Consider the following 16,264-nt stretch of genomic DNA (forward strand, 5'->3'; position numbering starts at 1 on the left):
ATGCAGCTTCTTTTTATTTTTATCTTTTATTTCATTTTTTTAGGTGAGGCAACTCTTGGTTGACCTCACAGATTGCAAGGACCTTGTCAGCTTACAATCCCTTATTTTTATTATTATTATTATTTTTTTATGCCTATAGCACCTGCTCTTCCTAGGTGGTTCATATCCAAGTACTAACCAGGCCCGACCCTGCTTAGCTTCTGAGATCAGACAGGATCGGGCTTGTTCAGGGAAGCATGGCTGCTTTTGTCTTGCAGTTTTTGTCTTGAGGGATACTGAGTAGTGAGTAGAGGCATGGGACCTCTGCTGGAGCTGTCATACGGCGGTACTGGGTAATTCTCCCAGCTGTACTGCTTTTGGCTATGCAGCATCCAAGCTTGTTTCCCTGTCTCTCCCAGGAATTCTGCACTCTGCCTATTGTCACTAATAAACCCCTTTCCGCTTTTAAACTAGCTGTTGTGGACTCCATTATCTGCAGATAAAACACTGACTAGTATACTAATTTTCTAATAAATTCTCTTAAGTCTGTAATTATTGCTTTGGCCAAATACATATTTTCATATACAGTGTACTCATTTCCTATAATTTATAAATGGCTTTCATTTTTTTTTTTTTTAGCTTGATTTCCTCTTTAGCCCAAGAGTACATATTTTTCTTTTGGCCACCTTTTAGTTGCCAGTTTCTAATTGTAATGTGTAATTATAGTAAATATAGTCTGTCTAAAATAAGTGGAAGAACATCGATTTAATCCAGATTTGTCTGGTCTCACACAATGTATTTCATCCACCACATTATCTAATCGTGACCTCTGTGATTTCCTCCATTATTTTAATTACTTTAATGGGGCAAATCCATCCACAAATTAGATATTTATTTGTTTTCTTCTATTCTCTTCCACTATTTAACATTTAAAAACTATATCACTAGTATTCATTTTGTTGTACTGTGTACAGTAGGGCCCTAAATTTATTTTAAAAAAATAATTCTCTGTCTCTAAACTCTTGTATATTACTAATACTGCAGTGCTATTTATTGAATAAATTTTCAGTTTCGCCCACTGATTACATACTTCCTCTGTGACACAATAAAACTTTAAACACAGAAACTTTTAATCCCTTATTTTTTTTTTCCAACTTAATTTTTATACGTATCTCTGCACCAGTGTGGGCACATTACTGGTCTCAGTAACTTTTAACAATTTGCTACTCCTTTCTTCATCACAGTATCACGGATCTCAATTTCTCTGCTTTTAAGAGGAAAATGGACAGTGTTCTGATTTCACCTTTCTCCTCCCAGTAAGTTGGAAATATAATAAAATCAGGACAAGAGGACACGCACGTGTGGGAACACCAGTAAGGCACATGTCTTGTCATAACAATGCGTCTGACAGTATTGATCAAAAGCTATCTAGTGAGGCAGAAAAACATTTTGGAGGGCATTGCTTTATCCTAACCGAGAATAATGGAAAATTTAAGAAGCATAGCCAAAACGGAAATATTGGTCTTTTCTCAATTTTTTTTACACATTAAAGAGAATCCAGAAAATGTGGATTAACAAATTATGCACTGCTTAAATTGTTAATTCTCTTATTCAGTTAATCCTAAAAAGCCTAGTTTTTCTGTTGCTCTGATTGCTTTTCATGAGAGTATATAACCCTGCAGCATTTTTCTTTTTTCTTCTTAGAGAAGAAAGGCAAAGGGGAAAACATTAAACAGTGAAAAGAGCAGAAGAAGGCTGTAAATTCTCACTGGTTATTGATTTTTATTTTCTAAAACAATAATTCAATTAATATTTTTATTTTTAAGGTTATTATCTTATTCTTCAAGAAGACTCATAAAAAAGAACACAAACAATATTTTTAGAATCTCACAGTGATGACAGAGTAGTGTTTTGCAAAATAACCATAAGTTTATGCAGATATATCTAGGCAATGCATTCTATGAACCCACAATTTCCTCTAGCCAAAAGAAACTTTCTACCTAGTCCATAAGACTTTGATCCCTCTTGAATAGCGTTATAGAATGATTATACAGACTTGTGCTCTCCACATTTACCAGTAGCTGACAGAAGAAACTTGTATATGCACAACACACACACACACACACACACACACAATTTAAAACACAAACTATGTTTTATTTTTTTCTACTAGTCTAACTTTTGTTTTCGATTGCTATAGCCAACCTCCAAATGTGATTTTAAAACTTCATATATCTTCCTTCTGCTTTTTCAATATATTACATTTACTTTTTTTGTTCATTTATTTAACTTTTTTATTATAAGCCACCCCAAAATCCTTATTGGAAGCAGACGGATTATAATTATATAATATAAATGTTAACAGAGATCTGAAACAGATAAATTTCTAACATTTTTATTATTAGCAAATGACATCAATACTTCACACTATCACATATTATCAACAATCACTAATTTCTTTGTTGTTTCATTAAATACCCTTAGTTATATATTACCGTCTGGTCTAATTAGGAAGTGAACTAGGATAAGGGAAAATTAAACACAATGTTTTGTTTCAATGCTTAACTTACTCTTGTTTAAGTAATAGGCTATTTAAGAGATCTAGAGTTAATTGAAAATCGCCATTATCAAGAGTCTCTTTTCAATTAGCAATCAGAAAGGAAGAATATATTGTTGTATTTGAAGACCATGGATCTTATTGCCAGCTTTGGGTTCCAGTGGGAATTAACAGAACAGGAACTCTAGTAACACTTTGTACTTCCTTAAACAGGATTCGATTTGTGTAGATTCCATAACACAGTCCATCTTATAAAGCCTCCCACCTTGAATTATTTTTATAATAGATTAATCTCAATCCAGAACATAGAATAAATTTGAGATTTCCTAACTATTTACAGAACTTCTGAAAATAAAAGAAAACTCAAATACTATATTACTATTACATGATTTAATTTTTATCACATATTTTCTGTACTAATAATTAAAAATAATTATTTCATATGGTATTTGCCTTTGCCTGACTTATTTCACTTAGCATAATACCCTCTAGGTCCATCCATGTTGTCATAAATGGTAAGACTGCATTCTTTTTATGGCTGAGTAATATTCTATTGTATATATGATCTTACTTATTTGTGGAATCTAAAGAACAAAATAAACAAAACAGAAACAGACTCAAAGATACAGAGAACAAACTGATGGTTGCCAGATGGGAGGGGGGTTGTGAGGCTACGTGAAAAGGTGATGAGATTAAGAAGTACAAATTGGTAGTTACAAAATAATCATGGGGATGTAAAATATAGCATAGAAAATACAGACAATAATATTGTAATAACTATGTATGGTATTAAATGAGTACTAGACTAATCAGTGGGATCACTTCATAAGTTATATAAATGTCCAACCACTACGCTGTTCACCTGTAACTAATATAAAATAATATTGAATGTCAACTGTATTTGGAAAAAAAAGTTGAAACTGCTTTGTTCAGCCAAGTAAAACTATGATGCAAATGAAAAAATTGACATAAGCATTGGAAAAGTTGAGAGAGAAATTTCTTTTGTTAATGCTATCATAATATACTCTGAGAAATGGTGGAGTCGAGACTCTAATAAAAATTTTTTGGAATTAAAAAGAGAATTGGCAATGCGGATGGCAGATGGATAAGTTAAATATATACAAATCAATAGTTTTACCTTTGTAATAAGCACCGAGACTGAGAAATGTTAAACACTATTTATATTAGCAAGAAAAGATCACTTCTAAAATAGGAATAAATGCAGCAAAAAATATCCAGGATCTATATAAAAATTATATTATTTAAAAACATGACACAATACAAGAGAAGAAGAAACAGAAAACTATCATACAGTCTTGATGGTATTCATAGTTACATTTAGTTATAAATTATCTCAGTTAAAATCACAACATGGTTTGTCTTACAATTAGATATAAAGACCTGTGTTACAACAGCTAGAAAACCATGAAAAAGGAGAACAGAAAGAGGAGCACTTACCATTTAGAATACAGCAAAATGTGTTATACATTTGCTGTAGAAAAACCTATGTGGTATAGTACAGGATAAAACAAATGCATCAGTCAGATGAGAATTAGATTCTATAAACTCTGAGATAGCAATAGTTCAAATAAATGAGGAAGATATGACCTATTTAAAATGGTGCAAGATATCCAAAGTAAAGAAAAAACTGAAGCCCTGACTTACACATATCCAAAATAAAGTCCAAAAAGAAAAGATGTAAATTTAAAATTATAAAAACACAATATAAATCTTTTGAGAAAGTTTAGGAGACTAAATTTGTAATCTATGTCTAGGAAGGCCACCTTAATCTCAACTGAAAATGCAGAAGCTGTAATAAAAAGAAAGACATGTCAGATGTTTTAAAAATTTAGAACTTCTAATAGTCAGTAGATTAACAATAAATTTAAAAAACTGTAAGTGAATATTACAAAGATTTGATTACTATAAAATAACATGAGCTTTTATAAATTAGTAAGAAAAAGAGAGACAGAAGAGAAAAATACTCATCTTTTGTTCATTATATATATAGATGCATGGAAGAGGAAACTCAGAGAGCCGTATACAAATGATAAAACGTTCAGGCTCACTACCCAGAGAAATGAAAATTCAAGTAACAATGTAAAATCACTTGATATGCATGAGACTGGCAACAATTAAGAGCTTTTGTTCAGAGAAAAGACAGGGAAAGGTTAACATTGTTAATGGAATTGTTAAGTGTTGACCACCGTTTTGGAAAACATCTAGAAATATCTTCTAAAATTAAATTTAATCAGCAATCCCACACCTGGGAATATACACTATAGAAATAAAAATACCAGTTCACATAAGCATATATATGAAGATATTTATTGCAGGCTGGTTCCTGGTAGCCACAACCAGAAATATAGTAAACCCCCATCAAGACGATTAGGGAACTTAAGAATTTAAGAAGAATGGATTAGAGCTATTGTGCACAAATTGGAAGAGTTTTCATGAGGTTCCATTTAGCAAAAAAACGACATGCAGAAAAATGTGTAGAATATAATCCATTTTTAAAACTGGGCAAATGTTTGTTGTATGCATACATGTATATGTATAACTAATATGTATAGGTTCATATGAATACAGCTTGTTAACATAACTTATACTCCATGGGGGAGTGAAGATGTGCTTTATGTGTGCTAACATGACGCAAGTAAGAAGATAACACATTTAGCATGGTATAATCAAATTTATGTAAAATTATATGATATAGATACATAATGATGCATAACCACCAAAACATTAATAATGGTTATTTTAGTGTGGTTTTTACTTTTATTTTTTCTATGTATTTTATGTGGCTTTTACTTTTTCTTTATATTTTAATGTGGCTTTTACTTTTTCTTTATATTTTAATATAATCTCAGCTTAAAGATATGTATTATTTATATAAACAAAAATAAATCTATTTCCATTGTGTATAAAGAGTAATAAATATAAATGTTTTTTAAAATAATTATATTATGCAATATTTATATGTAAGCTAGAGGACACAAAGTGAAGAAATATGATCAAGAAATTTAAAAAACTGGTTCATTTATTGTTACTGAAATATATTGGATTTTCAAAGCTTTCAGATACAAATTTTAATGTAATTTTTAATACTAATGACTGCAACAAATGCTCATAAGTGATTCAACTATAATCTCTGCAGCCATATCTAGTCATAAATAACTTTCAAAAAATAAATCTTGATATGGTTTATGAATCTTACCTGAATTTTTAATTTAAAATAGCCACATGAATAAAAAACAGTTTCTTTTGCTTCTGTACTTTTAAGATGATAGGTAATATGGAGAAAGGCACAAAGAAATATGAATATCAAGTGATCTTAATATGTGAATCAGTTTCAGTATTTATGATCTTCTCTGATTATATAATTGAAATTCTGATGTTTTCTCAGAACATTGGGACAATCTTGTAATCATCCTATCTGTGCCTATCTCACATTATTTCCACTTTTGTATAACTGGAAATTGCTGATACACTTGTCTCTATCAGTTACTGATCATCTCTAACTTAGAGCAAGGCTCTAGTCTCTTACTCCTCTCTCAGATCCAGAGAGTAAGTTGGTAATGGCAAACCATGCGGTTAACAAACATCTGATCAGTTATGTGATAACCTTTCTCAATGAAAACTAGGCATTTAAATAATTAACAATTTTATTCTTTATGCCTTTTTTCTACAAATACCGGAAAGTTGTAATTCCAATGACTGTTCAACAATCATTTTGTTTTACTGAAGTATGATGCATTATTAGTATTTTTAAAGCATATTTTAGAATTCTAAAATATTTTATCCATTTTGTCTTTTATAAATTTTCTAGAACAAATTCACCAGAACTTATTTTTTAACCAGTGATACACCTATGGCACTGATGTTCCTGTCCTAGATTAATTCATTTAATTTACATGCAGAAGTACTATCATGCATTTGTATACTAACGAAATAATAAATACAATATTTATAAGGAGATTACACATATAAAGACATACACGAATTTCCTTTAAAAACTGACATTGCCAATATGGTCCTTTCTAATAGAGATGGTCAGTGCAGAATAATATAGGACAACTGCCTCCACTCCCAACTCATTCTCCACTTCACTTGTTCTTCTGGCTCCCCTGGGTTCCAGATTGTCAGCTTCATAATGAAAGTAGGAAGTAAAATGAAACTATGCAAAAATATGTCACCAGTGTGCTCTTACCAAGAAACTCCACAAATCACATTTAATAATGTTTTCTTTCAAGCTGATTTATTTCACAACACCCTGCTTTGGTTGTTCAAATGCAAACAGTTTCAGAAATCAAATTTGCAAGTCTAAAATTAAGATGACACAGAAGAGCATATGCATTATTCATGATGATTTCCCAGTGTTTCCTAGTCTGACTTATAGTTGTCAAAATTAACATTACATGACATGATTCATTATCTGTTTCTCTCAACACTGTATCATTCAAATCATGACAAATTCAATTAAAACTAGTTTTGATGCATATAAAGATAAACTTTATATGTTTATAATTATGACATACTCTTAATAATAATTTCTTCATAATTTCTAACACGATCTTCATTTTCATATTTTTATTTTTTAATTACAGATTTGATTCACCTTATATTTCTTTCTTTATTTTCTTTATTACATAAAAAAAAACTCCTACATTGTTCTGAACTAAGTCACAGAATTCTGTTTTTATGGAGGGGTGGTTACAGATATAAACCCTTGGCACTTAAATATACCAATTTATAAACAAAGTTTCTTTGTATCCAGCTTTATTTTGAATGCACTGTCTTACAAGTTAGAAAATAGTTAAGGATGAAATAATTTAGAAATACTAAGTTAATAAATGATTTTGCAATGAAAATCTGTGATGCAGTAATTTTTTCACAATGGAAATTTCTATGATTTATTTCTATTATTAATTTCTAATATTTATTTCAATGGCATTGGCTGTTACATATTTGTATTTAATTTGTTGAATATCACAAATCATGTGACAATTTAAAACAATATCTTTATCACAATTGTATAACTTTTATACAAAGAGAATTTTATTTTGTGTTTAGTAGTATGTAGCTAAAAATAACATCATATTGACAAGATTTTGAATGCTTCTAGAATTTAAAATAGTTTTTCTCGCTAGTGTAAATAGAACTCGAGATTCTGTGAGCTTAGCAGAAAGACAGAATCGTAGTAAAATGTGTATACTTATGAAGTAAACACATATCTTCTTAATACTGTTTTATCTTTATATTAAGGTACATATTAAGGTGTTCATTTTCATTTGTAAAATCACACATACAATGGTTTCTTTCTTCCTATGAAGTATAAATCTACCCCTTTGAGAGACATTTAAAGAACCTAAGAAGGTAAGAGTTATGTCTCATCGTTTCTCCTTTTGTTTTCGATTATCTTAACCATCTAATTATTTCAGTCATTCTTTATTATTAATAAAAATTCACTTTTGCTCAGCCATCCTAAATTTACACAGCAATTTTACACGTATTACTTTTTTCTATCTTCACAATAATTGTGAAGATACACATACATAATGTAGAAATATTATCTCCATTTTGGAATTAAGAAAGCAGTGGTAGAGTTCTGACTTGAATCTAGGCTGCCTGAGTCTGATTCCGGTGTTCTAATACATCGATTGCATAACATTGCTCTAGTGTCTAGTATGACTTAGTTTCTAAGCTCTTAGCAGATGAGGACACTATATCCTCTTCTCAGACTACTCGAAAGTGAAAGGAAGTGCCTTTAAAAGGGCCACCAGGGACTCAACTACCTTAACTTATCTCTCTTAACTTGCTTGAATAACTAAAATTGTTGCACTCAATATTTCTCTTGAATGACACTGTGACAAGCCATGTGTTATTAACATGAATATATTGTATGAATTATTTTGTTAGGTTAAATAACCAATAACCATAGTGGAACAAAATAAAAGCTAGGTGAAATTTAGACTGAGTAGAGAAATTCCAAAAGGCCAGGCCATAGCATAGGTACCATTTGAAAGGCTTTACATATATCTACTTACTTTTAGAAAATAAAGGCAGAGAGTTGAAAGGACTCCCACAAAGGGAGACACTTAGGCTTGAAGAAAAAGTAATTAATGATTTTACACCTGTTCAAACCACCGCCCCCCAGTGCCTTGCAGCTTCCTAAAATATTACTAAATTCATAGAATATCTAAATTAGAAGGTAGGGATCATAGAGGTCAGTGTTATTAAAATTTATGTTCCAAATGAAATATTAAGCACATAATAGGTGCTCATTAAATAGCTGTTGAATAACTATACAGATACAGATGATGAACAGCTTTTGGAGAAACAGAATGTGAGATTCCTCGGCCCATCAGCCAGCTCACTCCCATTTCTCACCCAGGGTGAGAGTAGGGTCAGGCTAAGAAGTGCATAGAGTGTAAAACTGAAGGAGGCACTGGCCTGATGCTGGGGGTGAGTCTCTCCCTAAATTTTGTGCCTCAGGAGCCTCTCTTCCCTCCTGCTCGTTGGGGCTTTTTCCTATCTACCATTGTTTACTATGCTTTGATTAGAAGACCTTCTTTCATATTAGTTATCTAAAAGAAAAAAAAAAAGCTAAGCCATACCTTTTGACAGTTTTCCTATTTTTTATTTCATTTCTGGATTAGAGAAAGTAAATAAATATGGGGGTGGTGGGGAATGAGAAGAATGAAGTGATTATTAAAAAGGATCCACTTTCACATTCCTTTTTCTTCCTTTGTGGAAGGGTAAAACCTGGGCAGTGTAGAGTTTGGCTAGCACATATAATTTCAAGGATCAAAAGTGATATATGTAGACATGTTTAACAAACAACAGAGTAAAACCTTAGTTATCATTGTGAAAAGTTATCAACAGGCACAGCTAGAGATTAGCTTCATGAAATAATTGATCATCAGAATAGGAAAGGCAAATTCCAGTCCTCTTTCTACTACTTACCAGTGTCCCGTTTTAGCTAACCCGACCATCCTAGCATTTTGTCACTTATTTGTCATTGTTCTGGAAATTGGAGGCTCATGCCAGGCAGAGATCAGAAACACAAACTGTTGAATGGAAATTGCCAAAATTGAATTTCCTCTTAAATTGATCTTGTATTGTCTGTTTGACCTCAAAATCCCCAGTGCTGACATGCTGATGCAGGCATTCCTTGCTCCATTCTTGGATTATAAAGATGACCTAAGCCCTGGCAGTCGAAATCTAACTGTTCTGCATGCCATTCCTGTTTATGAACATAATTTTATCCCTGCTTATTGGAAAACTCCCCCCAAATTTCTCCGCTTAAGGTTTTCAGGCTTTTTTTTCTCAAGTCATTCACTACTATATACGTGCTCCTTTAATTAGAGTAACATCAGTTTCTTAACTGCCCTCTACAGATAACCTGCCCATTCCTATGCTCAGATTGAAAAAAAAAAAAAAATGTTTGCCTTGGAATGCTCATTTTCCCCATTATCCCACACTTAGGTAAATGCAATCCATTTGCGGGGAACTTAGTAAAATTCTATTGCCTTATCAAATTACTCTAGTCAATACAGATGCAGTTTTCTCTTGAAAATTTTGGCCATTTTATCTTAGATTTAACCTTTCACCAAGTATTTTTTACCAGCCATGAAGTATAAATTATACAACACATTAAGGACACATAATATCTGGGTCTGTATAAAGTTACGGTAATTTAAGGTATTTTTACTTATTTTTTCCACTTTTTATTTTTCTCTCCTGACTCTAATGCATAAAATTAAAGATAGCAAGAACAGGAACAAAGTTTTACATTGAGCTGGAACTATATGGTATCTATTATATTCTTGTTCACCTATTTCTTTTTTTTTTTTCACTATATGGGATCCTTGATAGATTAAAACCTATCAAAGAACTGCATCTTTTATTTAAAAAATTTTGAAAACCTGCATGAAGTCCAAAATGTATCAAAATGCCATGCCTTGTGTGAAATCTAAAAGTACTCCAATTTTATACCATTAAAAATAATTCCTGACAAATTCATATTCTTGAATTAGACTATATATCTCTTTTACTATCTCTATTCTTATCCATATATCAACAGGAGTACATATATATATATATATATATTCATATATATGTCAGTTTGTGGTCTGACAAATCTATTAGTAGCTTTTTGAAAACTTTATTTTTTTTGTAAAACCATAGAGAAGAATTAATGTAATCTTGACAATCAGTGGGCATAATTTATTTTTCTTTACCAAAAACCTGCTTTGTTTGTTCCAGTACTCTATACTACACATGATTGTACCAGTATTCCAAGATCTTTTCAGTATAATGGCTTCTTATATTAAGCACAGCACAGTTATTTTATTTAAAATTCAGTTGCTATCCTGGTAAATACAACTCAAGTAAATTTTCCATGACTACATACTTCTAAAATCTAGTATTGATGACCACATAATTGTACTAAATAGAGAAAAAATATCTGTCAAAGAAACTTCTGAGAAAAAGCTAAATAAACATTCTGTAATAAAATGATACACGATTAGAGAAATAAAGAACATAGGAAGGTGAAAGGGTGAGTAGAGGCCTAAAATAATTCCCAATATATAAGCAACAACTTTAAGGAGGAAATAACATAAAATACATAAAATTACTAACACAAATGTTAGTAGACTCTACAAAAGTGAGCATTTCTTGATTAGTTTCTACAAATAGCGCATTAATGATTTATTAAATTCATTATCCTATGTGGATTTTTTTTCCCCTTTTGAACGTATTTCCTCTCATTTAAAAACCCTTCTTGTTACATTCCGGTCAGAGGGAGACTCAATACTACTCACATAAAGCAATTCCAGCAAATAAATGAAAACAATGGGTAAGATCACAGCTGCTGCCAAGGTCACTGCTCCACTCAGTGGCCAGGCTGCTCCAGAAAGTGCCAGCTCAAGGAAGTTTCTCAAGGAAACTTGTTGTCACACCAGCTCAAGGAAGAAAGCTAAACTTAGAACAATCAAATGGAAAATATTAATAAGGCTCTGAGGAAAAGTGAGGGAACCGAAATTGACTTTAAAGTTTATTGTGAGGGAGGATTAGGCAATAATATCTACAATGTGGCTTAAGGTTAGTCCCTGGTCCTAAACGCTTTCCTCTAATTTAAACATGTTTTAAATGCTACCTAAGAGCTCTCTTTTGTTCAGTTGTCCCATGATAGGATCGTAACTAAAATAAAAAATACTCCTAAGAAGTGAAAGAGAGGGGTGTAGGAGAGGTGAAGATATCCTAAGCATGATAAGGAGACAATTGTTCCTTAGGATGTGGGAAGTGACCTTGGTGGCCACATTGACATTTCCGAATTTGATAGAAGTTTATAAATATATATTGACAGTGTTACTCCAGTTTACTGCCATCAATGCCCCCTAATTGATAGTCATAACTAAATAGGTTAGTGGTTTCAAGATGTAAAAACAGAATAGACCAGAAAGTCTCGATGTCTTGTACTTTTTGAACAAAAAAAAGTAAATTAAGAAATACTGAGTTAATTAATTAGCTAAGTAAACCAGCAATGACATAGAAGTAGTTCCTTGGCTCTAATACTGTACTCTAGTATACATCAATTATATTTATCAGGGTTAGCAGAAAACAAATTGCAAACTCAAAATCAGAAGAGTTAATGAAAGGATTACTAAAAGCGTGGGCAATGTTAAGAGAAATCATCAAGGGATGGTGAAGAAACCTGGGGCTAGCAACTGTGGGATCACCCTACAGTGTGATAAAGCGGCCAAGAGAAAGGAATTTACCTGAGATGGACCTAGAGCAGTAGGCGAAGGCTGCTGGATAGGGGCCTTTTATTAGAAGAATGCAGCCACTGCCAGTCCAAGAAGATTGAAAGAAACACCCCCTAATTCCCTCTTTCCATCTTCTGATATTCTGCTGCCTCCCATAGGTAGAATCTAACCAACAGAAAGAGAACTAGAAAGCCTTATTACTGTTATTATTATTAATTATTGTTATTAATTATTAATAATCAGAGATCAGCCTCCAGGTATAAAAGCTGGATCTGGAAAGGGTTGAGAGTAGCTCTCTAAGGGAATCTGCCCAGTTAGCTCTACATGTTGAGACAAGTAAAAATTCTCTTGTCAGCTACATACTATCCACAAAAGATTGTGGCATATTGATTCTTTTTTTTTTTTTTTTGTCAGATATTGCCAGCATGCAGCTGAGGCAAGCTCATAAAGAAATGATGATGAGTGTCTTGGCAGGTAAATTGACACTTTGGGTATTACAGAAAGTTTTTAAATCTAAAAGCCTACTATTTATTCATGAGAAGTAATTTTATAAATGGATTCTGAGTAACCTAAAAGTAGTCAGTATTACTTTAAATAGTAGGCAATTTACTCCCTTCTTTTTTGGTAAGGTTAGAACTAGATTTGCAATTTCACTGATTCACAAAGTCATAATGTGGAAATGGGCCCTCAGAAGCCATGCAGCACATGCACTGCGTGCAAACCTTGAAGTTACTTTCAAGACTACTGAGAGCTGTCTTATTCTATATACACTATGTACAAATGTGTCTCATGTTTCAGTATGAATTGATTTGTGGAACATGTTGAAAAATAATGAACTTTCTGTCATGAAAGATATCTAGAATTTTATATCCATAATTTTATGTCTGTTTTTTGTCCAGGGTTCATTGGAAGGTTTTTAGAGATTTCTCTGCTTCACCCTTCTCTTGAACATCACTGCCCTTCTCCATCCACCTGCGGTTTATGGGTGGGAATATTGAGTCCCTGAACATTTAAATGACTTCTCCAACATTGTGTAGCCATGAATGCATAGGTTTCCCTGTTCTTATTTGGTGCTCATTTCCCCTATTCATCCATTACTTAAGTTTTTCTTTTATTGATTCAGAAAGTTTTCAAACTGTTGTAAAGCTAGTAGTTTTACATTCAACTTTTATATCTCCATTCTAGAAAACAATCCTAAAATAGAATGGAGTAGTTAACAACTAGTATCCTAAGATGAAACAGGAATCAGGCATAAAGAGATTGACTTTGTTGAGAAGTAATACAATTTTATGCTTAACAGATTTAATTTTGAAGTTGAAATAGTATGTCAGAAAAACATGAGTTTAGGAAAAAATCAGAAAGCCACTTGAATATTATTCATTACTATCTGAAATCTAAGGCTGAATTTATAGAGAGATTTAAAAGGTAAAATAAAACTGATAATAAAATGATAGAAAAATGCTCCAATATGTCAGTATTCCTAGAGGTTGCTAGACTATTCTCCCCTTCATGTTTTACCCAGATTTTTTACTATGACTTTAAAAAAATTTAGAGAAGTTGTAGGTTTATAACAAAAGTGAGAGGAAGATATGGAGATTTCCCATATCCCCCCTGCCCAGACACATGCATAGGCTCCCCATTGTCAGCATCATCCATGAGAAGGACACAATTTTTTACTAAGGATAAATCTACATTCATATGCCATAATCACTCAAAATCCATAGTTGACATTATAATTCACTCTTTGTTATGGACGTTCTATGGATCTGAACAAAAGTATGATACCATATATCCAGCGTTATAATCTCATATAGAGTATTTTCACTGTCCTCTGTGCTCCCCCTATTTATCTCTCCCTCCTAAACCCTGGCAATACTCACCTTTTTATTGTCTCCATAGTTTGTCTTTTCCAGAATGTCATGTAATTGGAATCATATAGTATGTAGCTTTTTCAGATTGGTTTCTTTTACTTAGTAATATGCATTTAAGTTTCCTCCATGTCTTTTAATAGCTTGAGAGCTAATTTGTTTCTAGCACTGAATAACATTCCATCATCCGGGTGCATCAGCATTTATTTATCCATTCACCTACTGAAGGATATGTTGGTTGCCTCCAAGTTTTGGCAGTTATGAATAAGGCTATAATAAACAACCATGCATAGATTTTTGTGTGGACATAAGTTTTTCAAGTCCTTTGGGTAAATATCAAGAAGCGTGATTGCTGGATCAGATGGTAAGAGTATGTTTAGCTTTGAAAGAAACAGCCAAACTGTCTTTCAAAGTGGCTGCACCATATTGCATTCCCACCAGCAATGTAGGAGAGTTCCTATTGTTCCACATCCTCACCAGCATGTGGTGTTGTCTTTGTCCTGGATTTTGGCCATTCTAATAGGTATTTAGTGATATCTCATTTTTGTTTTAATTTGCATTTCCCTGATGACACATGATGGGGAATATCTTTTCATATGCTTATTTGTAATTTGTATATCTTCTTTGGTGAAGTGTCAAAGTCTTTGGTTCATTTTTCAATTGAGCTGTTTGTCTTTTTTTTAAAAGTTCTTTGTATATTTTGGGTAATAGCCCTTCATCAGATGTGTCTTTTGCAAATATTTGTCTTTTCATTCTCTTAAACTTTTGCTGATTTTTATATTAGATTTTGGTCCTTTTTCTTAATGATTTCTAGGAGTTCTTTATGTACTGAGAAAATTAATTCTTTGTCAATTATATGTATTGCAAATATTGTTTTTTCTCAGTTTGCTACTTGGGTTTAACCTTGTGAATATTTTTCCTGGGAAAATTTTCCTTAAAAAATATGATCAAATATATCAGTCTTTTCCTGTATGATCTCTGCAAACTGCGGTCTAATGTGTCCTTCCCTATTTTAAGACTTTAAACATTCTATCTTTTCTTCTAATATTTAAAAAGAAAACATTTTTAAGTACTGAATGACACCTAGACTTGTTCTGGTATAACAAATGACAAAGTGATGCCATTTTTTTTCTTATTATTCCTTTACATGACAAAGCAATTGCCCCATAAACACAAACAAGTTAATTTTCCCCAAAATTGAAAAGGCCCCTTCACAATTGGAAATGTATTTTAAGGTTTTGGGGATCTTTTTTTCTAGAATCTATTTGTTAGATCTGATTATTCATGCACTAACATAAAATTGTTATTATTATTCATGAAATTAGTGAATTTAATTTTCTTGTGACATTAGTCTTTTCCTTTTCCTTTTATTTTTTAGAATTTTCATGGCTTGTATTATGTACTTATTTTTCCCTTGGTAATTTTACAGGAACAATGTAGGAACAATTGGTATATTAACTTGATGTACACATATTTACTTTTTACTTTTCCAAGTCTAGTATTATGTGCAGAACTTTTATAGTTAGGCTTATTTCAGATTTTTTTTTTTTACTAGTGTAAATAAAATATTGTAATCTTTTTTTCCATCATAATGTTGAGCGAATTGTTTGCATTCAGTGAATATATTATACTTGGGGTATTATCCTCGTGCCCATCCACACTATTGAGTTACCTTACTGTTTATAATATATTGTTATTATTTATTTTACTTTATTTATTTTATTTTTTTGGGTGAGGCAACCCTTGGTTGACCTCACAGATTGCAAGGACCTTGTCAGCTTACAATCCCTTATTATTATTATTTTTTTAAATTTTTTACGCTTATAGCACCTGGTCTTCCTAGGTGGTCTCCCATCCAAGTACTAACGAGGCCTGACCCTGCTTAGCTTCCGAGATCAGAAGGGATCGGGCTTGTTCAGGGTGGCATGGCCATAGACTATAATATATTCTTAATTGATTATCTTGAGTTTTCAATAATATTTGGAAAAAAATCTTAACTTTGCTATCTGCTTTCCAATTTTCATTTCTTTCTCCTTTCAACTACACTGGCTAGTACTTAGATCATTGTAAACTAACAGTGGAGATAA

At 32.1% G+C, this 16,264-nt stretch overlaps 1 protein-coding gene and 1 pseudogene across 1 annotated transcript in view; both read right to left on the reverse strand.

Moving 5' to 3' along the window:
* The window catches only part of THSD7A (thrombospondin type 1 domain containing 7A), a 353,421-nt gene that overhangs the window by 189,876 nt on the left and 147,281 nt on the right, over window positions 1-16,264 (reverse strand).
* On the reverse strand, window positions 15,996-16,114 carry LOC112479808 (annotated as a pseudogene).

This window comes from Pteropus alecto, unplaced genomic scaffold, assembly GCF_000325575.1.
Source record: "Pteropus alecto unplaced genomic scaffold, ASM32557v1 scaffold21, whole genome shotgun sequence".
Lineage (NCBI taxonomy): Eukaryota > Metazoa > Chordata > Mammalia > Chiroptera > Pteropodidae > Pteropus > Pteropus alecto.